Genomic DNA, 7,076 nt, shown 5'->3' with positions numbered 1-7,076 from the left:
GGACACATCGGAGAAGAGGGCTGATTGTGAACCAGGAAGCAGGTCCTCACTGGTCACGCAGTCTGCTCGCACCTTGATTTGGACTTCGCAGCTTCTAGAATCATGCGAAAGAAATGTCTGTTAAGCCTCCCCACCACCAAAAAAAAAAAAAAAGTGTGCTGTATGTTGAAGTATTGTGTACTTACTCGCACAGCCTCTTTCCGCAGTCTCCGGAGAGGACCGTCTTGGGTGGATGCCGCCACCTCGTGGCCAATACGGGGAACTGTCAGGTGCCAACCTGCCTTCTTTCTCCCTCAGTCATGGTGAATTTGCAATATACCAGATTTTCTTTTCGCTCTCCACGGTTCACAGCCCAGCAAGTCCCACCCACACCACTCAACTCCTCTTATAATTTTCCCTCCCAACTGTTGCTAATTGTTTCTTTCTGCTCTCCCACAAGCCCGTTTTGTTATTTCTTTCTTGGTCCTTCTTTTTTTTCTTGATTCGTAACTCCCTCGCTCAAGTTAATGGAAGCCAACGTTATAAATTAAAACCTTTTTGTGTTCCCCAGAATTTCTCTTCTTTCAGAATCTTCATAAAGTTTAAACGGTGTTTCTCCTCACCTCTCAATTAAATCCGCTTTTTCTCAGTCACCGGTATTGAAGGCAACATTTAAAAATCACTTAAAATATTAATAAATAGGTATTTGCTGGCATTTGTCAAAGGAAAACTGGTAGTATATACCAAGAAATAATAAACATAATTTCCTGTAGGGGGTGGGAGAGAACAGGGTTGAAGGCAGGAATAGAAGAGAATTCCCAGTAGTTTTTATTTGCTTGGTTTTGTTTGTTTTTTAATTTTTTACAGAGATTGAGAGAGAGAGAGCAAGCAGGGGAAAGGGGAAGAGGGAGAGAGAGAGAGAGAGAGAGAGAGAGAATATTAAACAGGCTCCATGTTCAGTGCAGAGTTCAATGCCAGGCTCGATCCCACGACTCTGGGATCATGACCTGAGTCAAAACCAAGAGCTGGGCGTTCAACCGACTGAGCCACCCAGGTGCCCCTTGTTTGCTCATTTTTTAAGACCAGCTTAATTGAAGTATAATTTACACAACATAAAATCCAATCATTTTAAGTGTACAATTTAATGACTTTTAGTAGATTTGCAAAGTTACGCAACCATCACAACAATCTAATTTTTTAAAGTAATCTCTGCGCCAAATGTGGGGGTCAAACTCATGACCCTGAGATCGAGAGTCAGGGTCTACTGACCCTGTGAGTAGAGTCAGCTCTACTGACTGAGCCAGGCAGGCATCCCAACAATAATTTTAGAGCAATAATTTTAGCACGTTTCCATCAGCTCCCAAAGAAGTTTTGCCCTTATTTGAAGTGACTCCTCATTTTCAATCCCAACCCCAAAGTCTCCAAAGTGCATCATCAGCTCAGTTGTTTTACCTCGGACCTTAACCAGGATGACCTTACTGCACAGCTCCAGGGGATAACATTCACTTGTAACCCACACAAATGGGGCTTGGTGGGGTTGTGATATACCCCAGGGCTGCAGCTTAATCTCTGTTTCATGAAATATAGGTTACAATCTTAGTCAATAGCAGAATATCATGGCATATTTACAGTTTCTGTCTTTTCTTTTTGTTTACGTAGGCTCCACGTCCAATGTGCAGCTTGAACTCATGACCCTGAGATCAAGAGTCACATGCTCTACTGAGCCAGGTGCCCCAGAATATCATGGCACATTTAGAGCAGAGACTCATGACAGCAAAATTTTTCTACTACTGAAAGCTGTATTCATGTTAGAAAGCCACACTATTTGTAATAGTAGCTGAAGATTATTAATCTCGATCATCTAGTGAGAAAACAATGAAAATCATATAATTATTTGCAATTTTTAGAGTAGACTTTAGTTTTTAGAACAGTTTCAGGTTCACAGCAAAATGGAGTGGAAGGTCGAGAGATTTCTCACGTGCCCCCAGCCCCCACACATGTATACCCTTCTTCATTATCAATATTCCACTATTTGCGGTTTTAAGCATTTCTCTTTGGTATCAGATTCTAGCAGGAATAAGTTAGGGGCTCATCCATCCATCCATCCATCCATCTAACAAGTAACTGCAAAGTGTTTACTATGTGCCAGGCGCAACTTCAGAGGTGAAGAATAAACAGTGAACAAAACCACAGAGCTTGTATCTGGAGAACTCAAAAATTAATCAAACACACACACACAAATGTAATTGTAGAAAGTGCTAGGAGACAGGGGCTCACAGTCTGGAGAAAGCTACAATCAAAGAGGTTGTACATGAGGCGTCACCCAGAGGGACAGGTGACATGCTACCTTCTTCTCTCCTAGTTTTCCCTACACCCTTACCCAAGCTTTCTGTACACAAATCTCTCCTCTTCACTTTCAGCAGTCCTAACTCTTGCCTTCCCGGAAGCCCAGACAAAACAGATGAGACAAGTAATCACCAGACCCCTCGCCCCATCCCCTCACCTACTATGTTCTGAAAACTACTCTCTGAAATGAGAACATTTAAAATGCTGGACGTCCCACAGCCAAGGTCTTCCAAGAAATCTTGAAAAACACGTCATGATTTCAGACCAGGCAGGAATTCTTCTCATCAGTGATTGGAAAAGTGAAATTAATTCAATAAATATAAATTCAATCTCATAACTGAAAAACGATCACCCCGGTTGAGTACAGAATAACACAAGCATATGAATCTCTTAAGGTCTGCCAGATACTACCAATATAACACTGGCAAGAAAAATGTCAGGCCAGGAATTTTAGACTCCATGTATTTAGTGATTAAAGTGTTTCCTTAAAGTTCTAGGAAAGCCAGGGGTGCCTGGGTGGCTCAGTCGGTTGGGCTTCCGACTTCGGCTCAGGTCATGATCTCACGGTCCATGAGTTCGAGCCCCGCGTCGGGCTCTGTGCTGACAGCTCAGAGCCTGGAGCCTGTTTCGGATTCTGTGTCTCCCTCTCTCTCTGACCCTCCCCTATTCACGCTCTGTCTCTCTCTGTCTCAAAATAAATGTTAAAAAAAAAAAAAAATTAAAAAAAAAGTTCTAGGAAAGCCAAAAATAACTCATCAAATGTTAAGAAGATATTAGCAAAGAGCTTTTTCAAAAGTCTTCACCAAAAAAAAAATAATAATAATAAAATGTGAGTAGCTTAGAGTAGAATTTTAATGTGTATAGGCCTCCACTAATTTATACCCATACATTTCTGCTCTCTACCTGCACAACTGAACAAACAAACAGAAACCAACCAAAAATCACAGCGTATAAACAAGAAATAAAAAGAAGGAATGGATTGGGGGCAGGCAAAAACAACCATCTGCCACAACAATGGAACGATTGTAAGACAGAGTCACACGGAAATGTTAGAAATAAAAACAAATGTGATGTCCGAGATAAGGAATTCCTTTGACAGGTTTACCAGTGGACATGATAGAGTTGAAGAAAGAATCAGCAACTTTGAAGATAGCTCAGTAGACATGACCCAAACGGAAATACAAAGAGAAAAAAAGAAAAAGAAAAAAAAAAAAAGCTGGAAAGAGGTCCCAAGACATGTGGGACAATATTAAATGGTCTAATATATGTATAATTAGAACCCCAGAAGAAAGAAGAGGAGAAGAGGGGAAAGAGGAGTTGAGAGAGAGAACGGCAGAAGCAATATTTGGAAGATAATGCCGAAACTTTACAAAAGCAGTAAAAGATGTCAAACTCCAGAACCAAGAAGCTCAGATAGCTCCAAACTGAATAAATCAATCAAACAAACAAAAGAACAGATAGGGGCACCTGGCTGGCTGGCTCAGGTAGAGCCATGCCACTCTTGATCTTGGGGTCGAGAGTTCAAGCCCCCTGCTGGGGGTAGAATTGACTTCATAAAAAAAAATTTTTTTTAAACCCAAAACAGCTAAAAAGTAAAAGATGAACAAACCAACAAAACCCACATCTGGATGAAACGTAGTTGAATCACGGAGAACCAAAGATAATGAGACCATCTTGAAGACCATGAGGAGATTCATCCCAGAAAGCAAGGATAAAACCCAACAACTCCACAAAGTGAGCAAACGGGAAGACAACAGAATAATATCTCTGGCATACTGGGAGAAAAACTGTCAACTTGAAGTGATACACGTGATAAAAACACCTTTCAAAACTGGAAGCGCAGTCAAGTATTTTCAGACAAACCAAAGCTGAGGGAATTAACTGCCAGCTGACTCGTGCTACAGAAATATCAAAGGAGGTCTTCAGGCAGAAGGAATCCAGACAGAAATTTCAGACGGAGACCTGACGAAAAGAAGAAAGAACACCAGAGATGGCAAAAACGGAGATAAAAAGAAAAGTCTTTTTCCCCTTGAAAAATAGAATGACTATTTTTTTAAGTGTCTTTATTTTGAGAGGAGTGAGAGTTTTAATGACTTTAAAGATAGTAGATTGTCGAAAGCGAACGTGCCAACGATGTAGAATGGAGTTTATAATACATGTACGAGTGGAATGTGGGGAAATATAGCACAAATGACAGGGAAGAGGAATTGCAAGGAATGTTCTGTAAGGTTCTCACACTGTGCCTGAAGTGGTAATATATTATCTGAAGGTAGACTGTGATGCCAAAAGATACATGCAGCAACCACTAACAGAATTTTAAAAACAAGGTAACTAATAAGCCCATAGTGGAGATGAGATGAAATCACCGTGGAACGAGAGAGTGGTTGTTAATTCATCAAGCAGACATCTGCAGTGGCTCCACGGACCTCCTGCCTCCTTAGACTTCGGCCACGATGTTGCAGGGGTCAGTAGATCTGCCTTCAGCAGGGATGCACCTGAGCATATCTCCCCTACGGAGAAATCAGACCTCTTGGTGCTTGTTCTGTTTTACCTCATCCCACAGCTGCAGGAAAAACATCTTCAGAGACGCAATTCCCTTCACTGTGAAGATAAACTTCTATGTTACTGCGCTTAGCCAGCTTCCCGGCTCCATCCCAACCTCGGTACCTGGACTCTTGCGATGGTGTAAACCGTGGAAAGATCCAATAAACCTCTCTCCTTGTCTGATGGCTTTATTACTCTCTAAGGTCCTTGAAAGAAAGAGCTGGGTGTAGTTGAGCCTCGTAGTACCACTGCCTAGCATGTGCTCTGCAAATATTTGTTGCATGGACGCATGAATGAGTTCCCCTCAAGCAAAAGTGTCAGCACTGCATATACACTTAGTATATGTGTGTGTGTGTGTGTGTGTGCCCTACAGCCGCAGGATTAAACACAGAATAGGAGAAAATGTACATTTCTTGAAGAAACAGGAAAACTGGAAGCTTTCCATCATTATAACCATAAAGGTTTAAAAAAAAATTATCTAGGAGCGCCTGGCTGGCTCAGTCGGAAGAGCATGTGACTCTGTCGGATGTAGAGATTACTTAAAGGGAAGAAATAACTTGAAAAAGTTAATATCTGGAACCTGCATTTTTAACAAACTCTAAAGGTGATTCTAATGAGCCCCAAATCTGAGACATGTTGGCATATGATATCCACAGGCTTCAGAAGGAAAAGGGAAGGTGGGACCCTCCCCCCCCCCGCCCCCATGAAGTAGAGCATGGAGAGGTCGTTTTCCCCAGGGGCTGGGAGTTTTAAACAAGCTCCCCAGGTGACACTGATGTGTGTGTCCTGTGGGGGACAACACAGGGGGAACTGTTGCTTCTAGGATGCCAGTGACTCAGCATGAGGACTTTGAAGCCAGAAACTAAATACTACTAGTTATTACCTATGCAACTTTGGGGAAATTGATGGGCATTTCTGTCTCTCAGTTTACTCATCTGGAAAATGGGACTGATAATAGTGCCTACTTTGTATGGCTGTGAGGATTGGATGGGTTGATAAATGTTAAGTGTTTGAAATATAAGAAACGACCAGTATTAGACCAAAAAAAAAAAAAATAGAGATTCATTTTACTTAGAACATCCCTCTACAAAGAAAATTAAGAGTGGTGGATTTTTATTTACAAAATCATTGGACCAATGTGCAATGCCCAAATTCCTGTTAAAGTTCAAAGAGTTCAACACTTGGAGTTTTTCAGCGGGATATATGATTCCATTTTCGGCACCCTATTATTTGCCACTAATCCACATGTCTATTTTTACCAAGATGTCTAATCTTAAGGATTCATTATATCCTCAGAACTGGATTGCCCGCAAAAAGTTAGCTCTTTAAAATATGAGTTTGTAGCAGATGCATGATTAAGAAAATAACTAAATCTTTTGGGATAACAATTTTTGGATGGTTCTGTATTCCCCGGAATCTCTTATCTGATTTAAGCTCCTTAGAACATCAAAATATTTGTTGTAAAGTTGACAAAACCTTTCAAATTCTCAACAGATGGGATCTTAAATGGCTCTGGAATACTTCAGATTACGTGAAACAAAACAAACTAAAATAAAAAGTAACTTCAATCTTCCCAGGGTTTCATAAAATTGTGAAAGGAATTATTATTTGCTTGGCTATGAATTTCTGCCTAACCCTGTTTACTAAAATGCCTCCGAGACCCACATTTACGACCACTGAGACATCATACATATGTGACTCAAGGATTATGACAAAAGCTTTTGATTTCAGTTTGTTACCAGGGGTATAAGTGCCGTTTTTGGTTGTGGCTCTTTGTGGACATCACTTTGGCTGTTACATCACAGCCGCTGTCTTCCCCTCTCCCTTGATTAGACTGTGTCTGTGATTTGGGAAGATGGTAAAAGCAGAGAATTGTGCCGCCTCTGCCCTACCCGCAACCACCCCGCCCAGGAACAGCTTAGTGACAGACACAAGGAATCTCTGCCCTAGATGGATTGTTTTCATACTGTATCTTCCGTCTCTAGTGTTCGATATAATCAATGAAAACATTCTTGCATTAAACTCGGGAACATGTTTTAGCTCCCACGTGTTTCATAGTAATATTTCCTGTTCTCCACACTCATATGACCAAGCAATATTTGCGAATTCTTTTGGGTGAGCAATTGATAATTTATGGGAGACATCTGAAGTGCCTAGAGCTTGGCACCGTCCTCCACAGAGCTCCAAGTTGGGACCACAATGGAAAG

Source organism: Felis catus, chromosome B2 (genome assembly GCF_018350175.1).
Source record: "Felis catus isolate Fca126 chromosome B2, F.catus_Fca126_mat1.0, whole genome shotgun sequence".
Lineage (NCBI taxonomy): Eukaryota > Metazoa > Chordata > Mammalia > Carnivora > Felidae > Felis > Felis catus.
The sequence above is the reverse complement of the archived record's forward strand: the minus strand, read 5'-3'. Positions refer to the sequence as shown.